Source organism: Corvus kubaryi, unplaced genomic scaffold (assembly GCF_017639235.1).
Source record: "Corvus kubaryi isolate FWS band 111438036 unplaced genomic scaffold, C.kubaryi_AGA036_p1.0 split3-73, whole genome shotgun sequence".
NCBI lineage: Eukaryota > Metazoa > Chordata > Aves > Passeriformes > Corvidae > Corvus > Corvus kubaryi.
The window spans coordinates 17,079,714-17,097,884 of NW_024582091.1; the positions used below are offsets into that span (position 1 = coordinate 17,079,714).

Here is an 18,171-nt window from a genome sequence, read left to right on the forward strand (position 1 = left end):
TGCACACCACAGGAACATACATATCCCACAAAAGGGATTAGGCACTACGTCCATGTTGGATGGAGGGAGGTGGAGAGGTCAAGCCAGAAAACCTGAGAAGTAAAAGCAGAAATACTCAACATAGCGATGGCACTGAAGAAAGAAGGAATTTTTTTTGCACAACTGCAGCAAGGCTTGCAGGGACAGGGGGAAGCAGTGGGGGTGGGAAAGGATGATGTTCAAACAGCAGTGCTGGCAGAGCATGAGGTCAGTCAAAGGAGGTCATGCCATTTCAGCAGAAAACCCTGCTGGAATTATCCTACTGGGCAAGAATGATCATACTCACGGAAAGACTGCAACGCGCAGTCTTGGTCAAACTAAGTAACCCAGGATTCCAGCTATGGAAAAACAAATCCCAGGAAGCAAGGCCATTCCCAACAAACTGGACACAGACAGACTGCAGCTGCTGAAACACATAAGCGGAGTGACATAATATTAGAACATATTTTTATGCTTACTAGGACAACAACAAACCCAAGCCTGAAGCTGTATTTTGGGCACACTAGCTCAAACTATCTTTAGACAGGAAAAGTGTGTGTGTGTGTACAGATGTTCCAGCAGGCACGGAGACCAGAGAGCTGGAAAAAGCATTTGCTCACTTCCGAACCTTATAAAAATCGTCTGTTGCAAATAAAGGTGGGGATAAATACACCAGGCAATGCTGAAACAAAATAAAAACAAAAACCAGGCAAGAAGCCAGTAGTTGGTCAGGGACTGGTGCGGTATAGTGGCTCCATGCCTTCTCCAGCTTTACTTCTCCCAACAGATGTTTCCAGGTGTTATCCCCTCCTGCAGTCCCCCCGCTATGTTTTACTCCTCCTGCCAGCTCCTTCATCCAGCTTTCTATCTATCTCACTTTCACAGCTGCTCTCTTGGAAGCACAATTGAAGCTATAAATTCACATCTGTAATAAAAATAGTTTTTCTAACAGCTATTCTTCTTCCCTATCGATGGTGACACAAATGATACAGAATCGCTGGCAATTCAGGGGTGTCACTGCAGCTTTAATCACTGATCAAAACAGAGAGCAATACTCTGTCTCACAAGGAAAACAGCAATAACTGAACTTTTAAATTTATTTATCTATCTATCTATACATATATCTTGGAATTATTTCTATTTGTGAAGAACTGAAAAATACAAGAAATGGCCTCAAAGCTCTTTTCCATAGAGCAGCTATTATTTTTTGAAGTAAAACATAATTATCACCTTGTTCCAGAAAACACATCTAGATGCCTTCTCCTTTGCCCTCTTGGATGTAAGGGAATCCTTGGGGCCACAACCAAAGCAAGCAATGCTTTCATGGTCTCTAAAGTGACTCAAGTGAGCCAACAATACAAAAGACTCTGCTCATCTCATAACCTCCAAATCTTTCTTAATCTTCAGCCTGTGGCAAAACAGAAACCCCAAACTTTGTGCTTTGGGCATGATACAGAAGTGACCATTCCTGCAAGCAGTGCTTGTACAAGAAAACTGTGATTTGCATGGAAGACACATCTCCTTTGTGCTCAACTTGCCTTTAAGGCAAATAAATCAGCCATGGGCAAGCATTGGGTTAATATTGGCAGGGCAAATTCCAGGCATGAAGCCCTAGGAGAAGAAGCATAGCTTTGGGTGATGGAGATTGGCCACCAGCCTGCTGTTGGTAGGGTAATGGAGGAACCAAATAAAGAAACACAAAATTGCACTGACAGGAGCAAAAAAAGATCACAAAGAGATTGATTTAAAAAATCCAAAAAAACGAGAAAGGGCCAAAGCAGGGAAGTTTGACAAACAGGGACAGTGTCTGTGCAAGAAGCTCTATATAGCATTTTTATAACAAGGGCAGGGTTTAGTCCCCGGAGGGGACTGGTCTGCCCTGGTGACTGCCTCTGCCTCCAGGAAAGGCTGGGAGCTTTCCTAAGCTCCTTAGCGCTGTGTGTGACCAGCACAACAGGGCTCTGCCTGCAATGAGTGTGCTGTGCCACTGCTACTACAGCGTGACAGCAGCTTCCCAACAGGTAACGGGGTGCCCGTGATTCCAGTGCTGCAGTGGTATTTGCTGTAATTTTTGTTAAGGTTTTCATAGTTAGCCAAGCCACTATTGTTTTTATTGACATTCACACATGCACACAGTGCTTAAGAGAGAGAAGGGGGGCAAAAATAGAAGCTTAATTGAAAGTTCAGCTTCTTTCAACTTAATTTGTTAGTAGGTTCATCATCATTTTTTGACAGAATAATCTTTCCACGGTGAATTATTTTCACTGGAAAAAAAGAGGAGACCAACAAATTGCTGGATATAATTTGTGCTTTAAATAATGAAGCAATTAATGGCATTTTAGCCAGAACACATTCTTCTCCCCAGAAATAAAATCCCTATTTCATCTCATCTAAATTGCATGGTCAGCTTCAAATAAGCGCAATATAAATCTCCTTCCCATACTGCTGCTGTTATCTATGATAAAGGGAAGAGACAGAAAGTAATCTTGTGTTCTGTATTCACTGACACATCATTTTCATGCTACACTACACTGTAATTTATTTCTAATGGGATAAACCTCTTGTAGTCTCCCTGCATTGTTCAGCCACACACACATCCCCAACTGGTACCAAGATTGTGGGACTGGCAGGTGCAACACCCAGGGACCCCGCTTGGTGGATTTAGGATGTCTACTGCACATTTCAGCAAAGCTACAGCTGTGAAAATAAACAGAGAGACTGTATAATTAAGGTACGTTTTTCTTCTTTCCCACCCACTGCCTCCTGCAAGAAAGGCAGTCAAAGAGTATGACACTTTTCAGTACTTCTTGTAATTTCCAACTAAACTTTTCATTTTTTATCTAATCGGTTTGAGATGATGCAAAAAGACATGTGGAGCTGTGAGAGATTAAAGGGCATGGAAACCAGTTGAAAGTGAGAAGTCCTTATGGTTTAGCCACAGCAGAGGTATCGTTTCATACAAAGGAAAATATCTTTGAAGCTCTTTCTCCTGTCCTCATCAAGAGTTATACAACAAATGTATACCTCTTGCAATGTATGAAAATCAAGCTGGGGCCATGAAGAGCTACATGTATTATTTTTGTTTGCAATGTTTTCATAGGATTTTGCAGAAGAAGGTAAAACCTATGGCTCAAGGCTTACAAAAACTTCCTTCAAATTAAAAGTTTGGACTGAAGACCCAGTTACTCCTGATACAATCCTGAAATGGATAGGTGCAAACAGAAGGCTACCTATGATATTCCTGCAGAAATTAATATATTTTAGAGAACATCCCCATTAATTTGTACAACACTTTTCTCTGTCAAAATGTGCAAGACCACTACAGATACTTAAGCTTCTGCCAGTTAATAAACACGATCATCGAGCACCATGACTTAACAAGATAACAATCTCAGTTTTACTGCGCCTCTCACACCCACCTCTCCAGCTCTGCTGATTGCTACACTCACATACAGTGGACATCTTACAAAGTAAAATATCGTCTAATTAGCTGCCTACTATCTGGCTACTTCTGTGGCCCAATCACTCCAGCAGTCTACAGCAGGATTAATCCTGTCTGATTCAGACGCAATGTAGAAACTTGCAGCTGTGACAGTCAACTCCCCCAATTCCCTTTACTGTCAATGCAAAGTGACAGTCCCTTCCAGGGCACATGTCACACCACTGCAGGTACCCATCTTTGAGGCAGTGAATGAACGCCTTGCTGCCTAGGGAAGGCACTAAGAGCTCCACTGTGGCCACCTCCACATGGACAAACTCCTGCTCAAAGCGGCCTGGCGGCAGGAGAGCTGGGTCTGGTCTCCTGAGCAAAGGTCACTCCAGATGCTTTGCCATCTCCATCTGGACTGGGGTCCTCAGTGCACCCCACGCCCCTGGGAAGGATGGTGACAACAACAGCCAGTCTGCAGAGAACGGGCAGGAGGAATGCAGTCCCAGGCACCAGCAGCAGGGCTGCAGCTGCTTTATATTGCTTCTTGCTGCAGATTATGAATGTTAGCTCTGGTTTACCAACAACTCATGCTTCAAAAATTTGATAAAATACCCCAAAGGCTAATTCCTGCTGAACTCCATCCCTGCTGCCACAATCAATTTGTACTATGACTTTGTTCTGGGGATATGTCTGCAACCACTTATGCGAGGAGCCCAAATGCCTTGATCCAGCCCAGCCTAGGCAGGCAGTGCTGCTCACGTCCACGTTGGGTCACGGGTGAAGGGAAGCGGTCCCAACAAGGCTGGCTACTACTTTAACAGGAATTCCAGCTGAGATCCTGCGAGTGAAGCTCCTTGTGGTAACCACCAAGCAGCCCTGCCAGATGCTCCTGGGGCTCTGCAGAGCACTGGCCAAGGAAACCCTCAGGCAACCCCACAGCAAGGCCCAAGCTCTCACAACTGGCCTCTGCTGCATCCCAATCTACCTACAGTGTTTGCTACCAGTCTGTATTCTGATGTCTGCTGATGTCAAAATTGTAAATATAGCAGATCCTGGGTTCATTTATATTTTACTCGTCTGAAACTCCCTCTTAAATGCAATCCAGATGAGCTCCTTGGAGAGGACAGTGGCCCTTGCTGTCTCCAGCCCCACTTAGCAGACTGTTTTCAAAAGGGAGCAGAATCATTTTAGATAGACTGCCTTTCACTGTGGTTGGAAAGGGAATCCTTGATCATGCTCCTAAGGTCAGACCCTGCTTTCTGAGCATCTTTGGAGAGGGATGGCTGCATAACGCACAGCACCAGCTCAGGAAAGCACTATGTGCGACTTTACTGAGCTGCTTGTGATGCCTACCAGTTCTTGAAGGCAAAATGCAAGGCTTAGCTCTGCCTGGCAAATAGGTGACTTTGTACTTTGTCACCTGGCCATAGACACAAAAAGATGGTATCATGTGAAGTGTGCAGGTGTGCCTGCACCTACTGCCATGGCTCACCCTGCTGCTGCAGAGGGGTCTGCTGCATGAAACAGGGCAGGCTGAAAGCAAACCCTCAAAAGAGATGCTTGGCCCCAGATTTGTAGTGCCTGGGAGCCACAGCTATCTTACAAGGCTACCGAGGAAGAATCGGAAGGGCTAAACCTGGCTAGCTAGGAAGTTCATGGTAAATGGTAAAAAATGCCTTTGAGGCAGGCGCAAGTAAAACAGCAAGCTTAAATCTGGGAGGAAGACATTGGGATTCTCACTCCAAACACAGCAGAAAGCTTTGGTTTGGATGCTAGAACAGTCTCCCTAGGCACAGGGCTGGGATCTTCTTGCCTCAACCTTTCAAAGCTAGGCTGAATGAAAAATAGTAAGAGTTTGGCTGGAAAAGCATGAGCAGATGATAGAATCAGTCTTTTTTGCTTTAAATTTTTAACTCTCTGAAAAATCAGCTTCTCATCCAATAGGCAGGTGACACTGCCACTAGGAATAATCATTTGACAGCTGTACCCCAGCACAGATGTCAAAAGAGAAGCAGCAGAAGTGATGTAGCACAACTGGCCTAGCAAGAGGGGTGCAAACTGCTTCAACCCTGACACACAAGGTGCTAAGATGCAGTGACAAAAGCAGGGAGAATGAATAGGGTCCGGTAACTTTTCTAAGAAAGCAGGGTTTGCATACAGGAACCAGAATTATAAAGAACAAACAACTGAAGATCTATTTGTACTATTGATTAAAAAATAGCATGGGATGTTACTTTTGTCCCTATGTATTACAAACTGGTCTAAAATTCCAGAACCTAAACATTTTTTCTTTGCTCTGGTAACTGCCATCAGCTAAAACACCAGCTGAAATAAACTCATAAAACTGCATTAAGTCTGATGCACAGGCACTTTGTACATACAGTACAAAGCTAAGGGCTACCCTTCACCTCTGAAGACAATCTGTAGCTACACTTACACCATCTTAGGCCATTTATAGATAAAGCTACAAGCAACTTCTTTATTCTCAGTGCAGCGTGTGAAACGTGGGGGTTTTTTTCCATTTCCACAGAAATTTACTTCACCTACAAGCCCCTCAGGACAGCTTGTGAAACTAGAAAAGGTAGTGTACTGTCCACTGCTTCTAATTAAAATCTTAGTCCTGTGGTGAGGTCATGTGATTTCCTTGAGGTCAGACAGAAAAAGCCCACTAGACCAGAGACGACAGATATCTTGGCTCGTCCATGCAGTGCAGCCCTCCGCAGCCTGGGCCAGAAATGCTGTCATTGGGAAGCTCTGGCTCCTCTCAGTAACCTGACTTTAAATAGTCTAGATCTTTAAAGGAGAAAATGCTATGGAAAATCCCATGTAAAGTCCCATGCTCCGTCCCACCACTCCCCCGAGGGTACCAAGAGTAACTTTTTCCCCCAAAGCCTTCTTGCACCTGCAGATGTTGCTCTGGGAGTCAATGTGGCTCCAAAGCCTGTGCCAGTCTTCAGCCGCTCTCTGCAGTTTTTCTGTATCCTTGAGTGCCAGTAAGCGTTCACACTCCAAGTAATATCTGGTCTGACCATTTCCGTGTTCCTCCAGCTGCTTGAGAGCCCATCTGCTCAGACAGGCTTGCTGGCTTCACTCACTGCACACAACCCAATGTTTCCACCGCTTACCCTGGAGAACTTGGGGGACACACTGGTGAGGAAGTGATAGATCTTTGCATTTGTGACACATTCACTCCGTCTGTTACCTAGTATTTTCCCCAGGTATTTACCTCTGGAGGCATGAGACGTCTGTGCCTCTGGTGAGTTTCCAATACTCACATCCACATGTTAAAATGGAAATAACATCTGAGTGGAAGACTCCTAGTTTGGTCTTTACATTTGTATTTTCAATGACTAATTTTGTTTAAGTTGGTAAACGCAGCTGTTGCCTTGCCAGTTGGTGACATTTCCTTTTGGACTTCCCCCCCTGGTTGGTGTGTCTCTGCCAAGACATGTAAATTGACTCATTCCTTGTATTCCTTTGCCTGTTTATACAGATCTCTATACAGGTCTCTTGAGATTTGTTTCCTTAAATAATTATTAGCCCTGAAATGCCAGACAGTCTTTTCTTACATGTTTTCTGAATTGTCACTTAAGCATCCCAAGCTCAGGATGCTGGATTTAACTGATGTACCAGCTCATTATAATACATCCAGGTGTACTTTTTCTTACGGTAACTTGGTCATGTCACCATCTATTCAACAGCAACCGTAGAGAGGTGAAAGAATGCAGGTTGGTTTTACACCAGCATTATCCATGATGAACCATCCACTCAGCTTTCTACTTGGTTCAATGGCTTGAGCTTGTCAGTGACTTCACAGCCATTACAAATAACACATACTTGAAAAGAATAGTCTCCTGAAAAAGGTAATAAAAATATCCTCCCCAAGAGCTCCAAACAAACAACCGCATCAAACTGGCAGGTGATCTGCCTCAAGCCAGGGAGCAGGAGGCTATCCAAAATCTTGATAGCAAAGGCTATCCAAAAATCTGGCCATTGCTTTATCTCCTGAATTGAAATGTCTGAGCTGAAGCTGTAAGAGAAAAAAACCCAGAATCTCTGTTTTTCATTATGGTTTGGGATTTTTTCATTTCTGATGATTGTACCAGTGAAAGGAACAGAACTTCTCTTCCACTCTTGCAATTGCTTGCATCACTTTCTAAACTACTTTATCTGGAATGCAATTTTTTTGTATCAGTTGGATTATTAATTTTTTCATATTCCTGGATTTCTTGAAGAGCGCAGCAACTGCTTATTCAATGATTTTTCAACAATGGTCTCTACCTCCAGCTACTCCAAATTGTGGTTTTAGAGAGCTTTTCACATCTGCCTTTTTACTATGAGACAGCATCTCTACTCTGGGATTTTCAGTTCCTTTGGCAAAGTCACAGTGCTCCTCCCACCGTCATCATCCTTCTCCTGTCACTAAATAGCTTTCACTTGCTAACCTCAGACAGGCCTACTGGGTGGTAGAACCCGGCCTGCTGAGCAAAGGAAATAGCTTTTTCAGGAACTAGACCAGCTTCTTGGACAAGGCTATCTTCTTTATTTCTCTTGGGGTCTCTATTCTTGTTCTGGAATTGATTTTCCTGCTGATTTTGCTGTGTGCGTTCAAATGTCCAGTGTTGGCCTTGGTATTTCCATCCTTGGAAAGCCCACTATCTGGGATTGCTCAGCTGAAAACCAGTTACATTTTTAGCCACATATGGCATGTTCACTTCAGTAGTAAAACTAATTTACTAGTTCTTCTGCACTTTTTTCCCTTTTCTTTTTCTTTTTCATATTGTCACAAAAAAAGAATCGCTTCTATTGCCTGCTAAGATGTGCTAAAGATAAACACTGTGTTTGCCTCCAATATACTCAGACCACAACAATTCCACCGACTGCTGTGGGGACACCTTTACACTATGTCCAGGCATCACCAAGAGCCCAGAGAGCAGGCAGAGTTCTCCCAGGCCCCAAGTTATTGCTTTGGAGACAGAAGATGACATTCGGCCATTGATTCCTCTGTTCTGTCATCAGCCTTAACCCCAAGAAAGAAGTCTCCCTTTTAGTAAGCAGATGTCAGGCTGAGAAATTTGGTCCAAGTCTGCTGACAGCTCTTATCTCATCGCAGTAGTTGTCTTTTGGTAATACAGTGTAATTGTCATTTCATGTACTGTGTTTGAAATCTAGTTCAGAGCAATCGACCACTAATTGGTTCCCAGTCTACAAGCTATTTTTCTGCCTTGGAAGTCATAATTAATGCTACTCCCTCCGAGTTATCATCATCTTGCTTCATGAATATATTATAGCTTTGTTTTCATTCTTAAGATTGCTCTTCATCAATTCCTGGTCACAGACAGTTTGCTTACTCAAAGGATTTTACTTACTCTATTCCTCCATCTCTTTCACCTGCATCTCTTTTGTTGTTGCAGACTTTATTCCACTGTTCCAGAAACCTACTTTCTGTGGTTAGATTTTTTTCCAAACCTTTCCCTAAAGAACTCTTCAGAGGCTTGCTTGGCTCATGGCTTTCACCAAAGCAGGTCGCATCATTTCACCCAAGACAGAATCTGCTGTTTACCTGGCAAGTACTTTGCTGGAACAGCTATCTTCCCATCTTCCTCTAATTTCCTCTTCCTTTTAGGCCTCTTTTCCAAGGACAGATTTTTTGCCTGTAGCTGAGCCCCAGCCACAGAGTGTTCTACTACTGCTTTTCACCACAACCATGATGTTTGACCAGTTTGGTTTGGGCCATGAGACTCTGCAACCTTGCCCTCAGCGAGGTCAGCTTGAGCCTTGATTTGGCCTCTGGGTTCAAGTGGTAGTCATGCACTGCCAGCTGCTAAAGGAACGCAGCAGTTTTCCTGTCACCTACATTCTACTTGATAAGGATGCCTTAAGATGAAAAGATTCCGAGTACTTACATTTTACAGTAACAGCAGCCATTTCAATACCTGGCTTAAAAAAGAAACCACATCTTACATCTCAGAAACGGCCGTGCTCTGTCTCCAGAGCTGATGTAAATCCTTCATACCTTCTTCTGCATGACATTTTGCATTGCCTCCCTCCCTTGTCCCCAGCACACTAAATGTTAGTAGTTATCACCACCTGAATCTTACGCAGGTTCACATTAGGACTCCCTAAATACAGTGAAGCACAGAAACTTAACACCTACCAGAGCTGGGAGAAAAACATTCATAAAAATTTTTTTTTGGCTGCTGAACTAGCCCATATTCTTCTATACTTACAGTGCTATTTGGTTCAGCAGATGGAGAATGTAAAGGAAGGTCCCTTTTGCCAACAATTTCTACTACCTCACACGAGAAATGTTAGCTACACGTGGGCCCCATGTGACACAGTAATTTTGGACCTGACAATGGGTAAACTGTTGGGAAGAGCAGACTTTGCGCTTGAATGGTCAAGCCACAGACCTGAAATATTAACATTCAAAAGTCAGGTTCAAGGGAGAGCCGAAATGGGCCAGCAGTGCTGAAAAGAACAGTTGGTCATCATTGCAAAAAGCCCAGTCTTTCAGGGAGACACACGCACAGAGGGGAAGGAAGTTTAACCCAGGGGGCCAGTACCTGGGACTTGCTAACTCACTTTCCCAGAGCAAAACTATAGTGGGTAACTATTGACCAAATGAGAGCTGAAGAAGCCAAATCAGGATTTATGGGACTGCTCTGAAAATCTACAGGATGGACAGTGGATTAGGTCAGTGCACTGAGGTCACCTGCACTGACATGTGTCACCTTTGGCACCAGCCACATTAGTGAACGGGGTGGGAGATGGGGTGGGGAGAGGGAAGAAGGAAAAACCATGGTTTGGGGTAAAAGAAAGTTTTCTGGCTAAAAAATGAGACCAAAAAAATGCTATTTCTGAGAAATTGGGAAATGAGTGTCACTCTTTTAATCATAACAGAAGACAGAAACAGGGAAGACAAAGAAGATATGTTCAGAAGAACATAAAACCCAGAGATGTCTTAATGCTTTTCGCAGATAACAAGCTCTCAAGTAGTATAAATACAGTCTGAGCAAGTGTAATCAATATATAGCTTGCTTTAAAAAAGACAAACCATCTGCATTTCACCTCTTCATGTTAACACACTGTAATAAACAAACAGCTATGGAAAGCAAACAACAAGGGACCTGAGCTGTGTTAAAAACTTTCTTGTATAACCTCAAGCAACTACTTTGTGCCTCAGCTTATACACACATAAAAGCTGTATATACTACAACTGGGTTTAATTAAAATTTGGTGGTTAAAGTACTGTTTTAGTGTATAACTTTTCTCAAAGTTATGCAATTTTTGCCATTTATGGTTATCTGGTACATCATTTCTCTCTAGAAAAAAAAAGTGTTTCTGAAACAGAAAGAGACTAGAATCCACTTGTTCAAATCCAGACTTTAAAATGACATAAGAGACACCCCTAGATGTTCTGGACCATCATACCGTGGAGTTACCTCCCGGTGAGAAAGAGTGATCAGCAAGAGGATACACGAACTCCCTACACCAAGTCTCCAGCAAAGGACTTCCAGTGTAGTTTTTTACTAGCAAAAGGCAGGTGTCTGAATAAATACAGGTGTCTGAAAACCTGTAGCTAGTAGGTCTCAGAGGAAGCAAAGAGAAAGCTGAAGGAAGACGGAAATGACTATTTCAGATTCCCAAGGGGACAGCTAGCTTCTGTTGCCCTAAGTAATAAGAATGTTGCTTCATTTGCTTTGATTATGAATTTTAATTTTGTAATACCTGATTTTCTTTGCTTGACCTCCTAATGGCTAGACAACAATTCTGTGCATGACTGTACTTCAATTTTATTTCTACACCCTGATAATTAGCCCTCTTTTATGGAGCATGTTTTAATACAATCTGTAGATAAGTTGGGCTGCCATCAAACCCATTGAGATTGGGTTTGTTCTCAGCTTTTGATTTTATTAAGTGCAGGCATGGAAAGGCAAGAACTGAAGCATTAGTTCAAACAGGAATGAGCTCCAATCCCTGTTCTCAAAAGCAAGAACTTTGAGGCGCGTGGGAACCCCAGGGAACACACAGGGTCACCTTTGCCTTAGTTAAACTCCTCCACTTCCGTAACTCTCTTGCCTTCCATTTTGGCACCTGTTGAGCAGACAGAAGAAGAAATACTTGGGGAAAGAATGCCAAGGGAAGACTTCCTTGCAGAATTTTTGTTTCGTTGTTCATTAGCAGGTAGGCGACAGCCGTACATATCAACGTGGGTGAGCACATAGGGCTTTCATGGAAGACAGAGCGCCAACGTTCATTCCTAGGAGACTCATCTCACTTACAAGACGCCCACGTTCACACTGCAATCACAGCTGCACCAGCTACAGTCGTCTTGGAGGCTCTGCTCTCAAGATGCTGGTGAAAGATATCCTAAATCGCAATGCCATCTCCCATTATTCCAAGTCTTCTGTCAGCAGACTCAAACTCAGGATCCTTTATAGTAATGGAGAGATTTACCAACACCTTTACTACTAATATAATCTGCCAAAAAAGCACTTTTCATTATCTGTTTTAAAATATATATGTCTTATGTATCACATATTCCTTATCAATTTTATGTAACAACAGCACTGAAGACCAGCGATACAGGAGCTCTTGATGTTTGCAACTTGCTTACAGGACCCAAATCTAAGAGACAGCATCACTGCATTTAGAAATGTCACATCAAGGCTTCCAGTAGCTTCAACATTTCTCATTTCATTAAATGAAAGAAGAGGTGGAGAAAGGAGGAAACCGTATTTCTGCTCCACTTGACAAATGCAAGAAACTGCATATAGATCAACTGACACAACCTCTCTGAATCTTGCTGAAACACACAAACAAAGCAAGATCAACCCAGGCAACTGGGTTGCAAAAAGAATTTGCTGCCATGGTTTGGGCAAATGGTTTAAAACCCAGAACAGAAGGTTTTGGATACCTTGGTTGAATGCTACCAAATGAATAACTGCACACAAGTATACCGTGGATAGCAGGTTTCAGAAATCAGCACCTATCTATCTACCACTTCAGTGGTAATCAACAGATTAACTCTGTATGACAATTTAGCTACAAGTCTCAGCCTGGAAGCACTTCCCTCCCCCCTACACCTAAATCACAGTCAGAAATGCTCCAAAGGAGATTAGGGAGATGAGTTCGCCAAGCACAAAGTGCTGACCTAAATGTGTTCCTCTTTAAGTAGGTGGAGGTTCTAAATTTGACTGAAATGGCAATGTTCAGTCCAGCCCTTTTGTGTTTTTCAAGATTTGTATAAGCTTTTAAAGCCTCTCATTTCTTTTAAAGCAGGTTTCACTATCCCTAGAAATATTTTCTGCTCTTAGCCTTTTTGCTATAAACATACAAATTGCACATACACATATTCTGCTGAATCTAGAGAAATGACAGGGTTTGTGCTTCACCTGCTCCATCTGAAAAAAGCTGCAGGTGATGCTCTGGCTTGTGCCAGCACTTGGTAGTGGTGTTCTAGTGTACAAGAGGGATGGCTGTTTCATCAAACCATGTGCTCTGTAAGCTTTTACACTGTAAGAAAGGAGATCCCAAAATATAGGCTGCTGCATTTCTTATTTTCATCCATACAACACTGTTAAATCAATGGGATTTACATGGATTAGCAAAGGACAAAATTAGCCTATTTTAGTAATGGTAAAATGACATTAAGATTATAACCCATCTCACAGTCCCAAGATTAATTACTTCCCCACTCAATATATCAAAAGGTTCTTTCCGCCTAACAGAGTCGTGTCAAATGAAAATAAAATAGTGGGGTTTTTTTCTTTTCTCTGTTTTAGACATGATGTATTTTAAAACTGAAAGAATTAATTGCTTCATTTTCTTTAAAGAGTGAAAAAGGAGCACAGGCTGCTATGCTGCTTGGTTAGAAACATCAGACTGAGGCTGCTGACAACTCACTGAACCCTGAACTATGACATCAGAGCTGGCCACAATGTAAATCTTTTGGGAAGATGAAGCTCTTTTATACACCTGTGAGGTTGCTGTTGCCCCCCACCTGGCTGCTCCTGAGATTCTCACACGTGAATAACTGTGCCTGTATGGGAACATTAAGAGAAAATGTCACTGAGGTTTTGAAATGATAACCAGAAAACACACTGTGGTATTAGTTCTGCTAAACAGTATAAGAGCTTAAATTTTAGTTTTTATTAGCTTCTGCAAGGCTGAATTTCCCAGAATGATGTAATTGCCATCTCAAAATCATCTAAAAATGTTTTTTTCTGTCCTCACACTACAGCTCTACATCTCCCCTCTGCTGAGCTACGTCTAGAACAGCTAATCTGAGATCAACTCACACATTGGTTTCTAAGGGACACAAATATAAAATGGGCTGAAGGATACCTAGGATGATGCAGAGAAACGTGTTTTGCACACACAGAGACACAACCACTTCAGCATGCTGTAAGGAATCATCAGCCACCAAAGGACATGTGGCAGCTGCCTGCCTGCACGCTGGTCCCGTGTGTGGCCTCCGTAAGCCAGCCCAGCCCGGCCCAGCCCAGCCGACAGCTACAGAGGGTGACTCCATTGGTAGCTGCGGACAAACAGAAGAGTTACTTGCTGGTAGTCCAGTGAAGAGTATTAAAGGCAACGAGTTCTTAACACAGAGCCCACAGGGACACTTGTTTGACAGCTGCCCCCCAGATATCCGGCCTCGAGTGCTGGTCGGGGGCTGTACCTGCGGCTGTGACAAAACCCAGGCAACTCAGGCTAAGGGAGTCCCGGTCCACACACGGATTCATGATCCCAGGGTGGGCAACTCTGACAGCATCCCGAGCTGAACTCCTGGGGGTCGTACACCTAGACATGGCATTTTCCTCCAGAAGGCAGTTTTTTCTGGCTGCTTTGCTTTAAGCTGCTTGTACCCATCCCTCCACCAGCAAATGCAGGGCTGGTTTACAGCCCCTGTCCTGGGAGCTGCATCTCCGCAGGGCTGCATGTGTGCACTACAGTTTAAGCACTTTGGGACTGCTCAGAGTGAAATGCATAAAATGCTAATGTATTACTAGACTCCTACAATATTTTTAAATAGCATCTCTGGTATATAGAACTATTTTACAAGCAAGTCAGTGTTCCATGACACCAAAGATTTTTATTTTATCTTTTAAAGTTTAAATATCAGTGAAAAGTGGGTGTTGATAGGATCTGCCAGCAGCACAAACAAAATGTACGAATCCAGACTAGAAATGAAAAGATCTCTCCACAACAGGGAAAGTAAGGCAGCACAATGGAAAAATATTCCACAATACACAGCACCTTGAAAGTATTGAACAAGCAAGTAGAACAAAGATTTCAAAGCACATTTGGACGTGGTTCTTCATGCAACATGTCAAAACCACTACCTTCTCCTCCCCTTCTTCTTGACAGATGGTCTGACTGGGCCCGAAGCCACACCACCAAGCTGTGATCCTGGCAAAACCCACAAGGTAAATAAGGCTGGGCACAAAGTACAACTGGATAGGAGGCATGTGAGTGCTGAAGAATGAGATCCTGGCGATTCAGACAGCAGCACAAGCTCATCTGAAACAATGCTCCAGCACAGTGCCAAGAGTGCTCTAGAGGTAAACACTACATAGTCAGGGCTGTATCTATCTCCAGTTGAAGAGATGTTTAAAGGTTAAACACTTTTCTGTTTAAAAGGTTAAACACTTCAAATTTCCTGGGCAAATCCCAACTGTCTTCATTTTATTTCAAGCTACTGTGAAGAAAAAAACCCAAACAAAATCTCAACATTTATTGATTTTGGTTTTCTCCTGTGCTGCTAGAGTGGTGTAAAGATGCAAGAAAGTGCTACTATGCTCTTTTGCAAGACAGGATGTGTTTCATGGGTACCAAACCACCTCTATGTGTGCTTTGTAAGATCAACTGATTCCCTCAGAGCTAAGAAACACTGAGAAGATGCCAAGTCACATAATTTGGGGAATTGTTTTTGTTTAATATTGTATATGGAACCACCTGCATGAGAACAAATCAATAATCAAAGCCAGCCATGGCCAGACGACAAATCCCTCTGCTTCTGCAGGTTTCAATGTCACATTACCAGTGCCATTTGAATTCTGGTTCGTTTTTAACTTCCGATCAAAGCTAACATAGCTGGGAAGACAATGCTTTCCACGCTCTGCCTTCCCCCCTCCTCGCTGCTCTGAAATCATCTGTCTCAAAGCCAGAAGTCTAAATGGAGTGTAGGGCAAGTTCAAAACAGGGAGTGTTGCTGGGAGTCTACTGCCAATTCCACTCTGCAGTCACAGCTTGCTCCCACAGCTCCATTAGCTGCCTGCAATCAAGGGCGGACGACTCAGTCCTGCTTGCTGTCCAGGTTTAATAGCTTCAGCTAGTTAATGAGCAATGGCTAGATTGCATTCCAAGGCTTCACATCATTCACAAAGCAATTAAGTGTACACTTCTTGGGCTCCTCCAGGAGCCCAAGAGAAGTGCCTTGTTCTACTGAGACGATAACTGGAAGGCACAATTTTCAAAATGGAGTAGCGTGACACAATGGGAAACTGTCAGAATATTCACCTTCTCCAAGTATCACACTGAATGCATCATTCCTTTACCACAGACCTCTCAAGAGCTCACTTACCTGTACACCCCTGGACTATAGATTGCTCTTGCTACATGAAACCAAGAGCTGTAAGCCACTGGGAAGCATCTCAGTGCATGCTCAGTGCTGAAAAAGCAGGCTAAGGAGCCACTGAGTTAACAAAGCAGATCTTTACTCTGAAAGCCACTGCAAAGGCAGGGGTACTTTTTACATGTATACTTTTTACACATTCTCACCAGAGAATGTTTGCAAGGCACCTTGCAAACAACGAAACACTTACACCTAGATTTACAAAGCTCAGAAGCTAAGTGACTTGAGCCCTCAGGCATTCCTCACAAAACCAGGAGCATGTCCGTAGAGAACGAAGCTACCTCTGAAGGCAGAACTGGGGAAAAGCAAGCATTTCTATTGACTGACACATGCTCATTCACCCTCCATACTCTTGCACTACTTTACTGCTATTTATACAAGTACCATTACTGCTGCAATGCCCCTTCCACATGTTTGTGTATATTTAAACTCTCACTTCCAAGGCAAAGATCCTTCTGTTTGTTACGGGGAGGCAACTTCTCTGGCAGCACAAAGGTTATCCTGGACCAAAGCTGGATCTTCCACGGACTCTGAAAGTTCAACTTCTTACATCTGCGGGCTGTCTTTTCCATGCTGTTCAGCTGAACCTGAGGGAGAAAGGAGTCCTGCTGGCAAGGGCCTGTCTAAAAGACATGCTCTCAACAAAATGTTGAGAGCCAAGACCACAGAGCTAGTAAGTAAATGGCAGCCACACTGACAGAACATCCTTCTCATCCCATATACAGTGTTCACATATGAGACTTTTGAAAGCCCGGATACTTACTGGTTTATAACACCTTTACTAAAAAGGAAAGGACATAAAAAAAAAAAATCCCCAAACATTCAGGGTCCCTTCACAACCTATTTCTGTAAAACCAGGAATCAGATTCCATTTCTCTGAGCATATCCACTACCTAAACTGGAGATGAGTTTCAGGAGGAAAAAAGAAAAATACCACCTCTTTACTCATTTACCAAAAAACTCTTCACTAAACTTTCAAAAAAGACTTTTGCAACAACACAAGACTGGTCTTTTTACCTTAAATGCAAAACCTTAGTATGGAAGGGAAGCACAATTGAAGGATTATACAAGTTTTTTCTTCTATTATTCTCCATTTCCTTTGCACATGCCAGTCAAAACTATAAAATACTTGTGGGAGAAATGCAGAAGGCACGGTTTCACATTCCAAAAGATCTGTTTCCATGTGCTGCATATGAGACAGTCGACCACCCAGGAAAGCCAGGCAAACACACTGTGGCCCACCAGTGCTGCAGTTGCTGACGAGCAGCCCTTCTCTATCAGGGCTTTGCCCTGTAGTTCCTATGAGAAATAAGCATCAAGCCTGACAAGCAGCCAAGCCTGTGGCTGCATCACCTCTAAGTCTGCCCTGAAACAGTACTGATGAGCAGACCTGCACTTTGTCCTCTTGAGAAGTGGTGCCAAGTGCTAAAATATTTTTAATAAACTGGCCACAAGAAAGAAAATAAAAAAGGAGTAGATAACCTTAATACAGAAGCCTGTAATATTATCACCTGTTTACTTGTCAAACCCTTCCATCCTATCTCTTTGCCCTCCATCACAACACTTTCACCTCAGTTTTATTAGAGAAACGAGAGTGAAGATGGGTCATCTGTAGTCTTGGGAAAGGGTATGACCAGCTATTTTCTCTCCCTAAGAGCCATGGACAATGTTACTTTCTTCTCATACATCAATCACAGAAAGGTTTGGTAGCTGTTTCAGAGTCACTAAAAATTAATCAGTCCCTGAGAAGCCAAACTGGTTGAGAAACTGCTGGCTGGAGCAACAGAAGCAGGCACGACTTGCCTTCAACAAAGCAGAAGGAATTTGGTTTTAGTTAATAGGGTAAAGGGCAGTAAAACTCGGCCAAGTATTTATTTATTGCACTGGAGTGCCTGCAGCAAGAGAGGAGGTGAGACGGTGTAAAGTTTTTGTAATCCCAGCCTTGAAAGAGAGGTAATTGAACTCTGGTTTCACTGCTGGAGTAAGATAGCACAGAAAATCTTTGGTATGTGCTGTAGAAATGATGATTTATAGAAGCAATGAGGTGTGGGTGTGTGTGTAAAACCAAAAAAGATCTAAA

The 18,171-nt window shown here is 43.0% G+C and overlaps 1 protein-coding gene across 6 annotated transcripts in view; it reads right to left on the reverse strand.

Moving 5' to 3' along the window:
* Window positions 1–18,171, reverse strand: part of BACH2 (BTB domain and CNC homolog 2) — a 187,873-nt gene that overhangs the window by 112,821 nt on the left and 56,881 nt on the right. Inside the window, exon 3 of one of the 6 annotated variants that reach the window (XM_042016345.1) lies at window positions 326–445. The exons of the other annotated variants lie outside the window; for them this stretch is intronic. The gene's annotated coding sequence lies outside the window, so the exon portion shown is untranslated. The remainder of the gene's footprint in view (window positions 1–325; window positions 446–18,171) is intronic. 6 annotated transcript variants of the gene reach the window in all.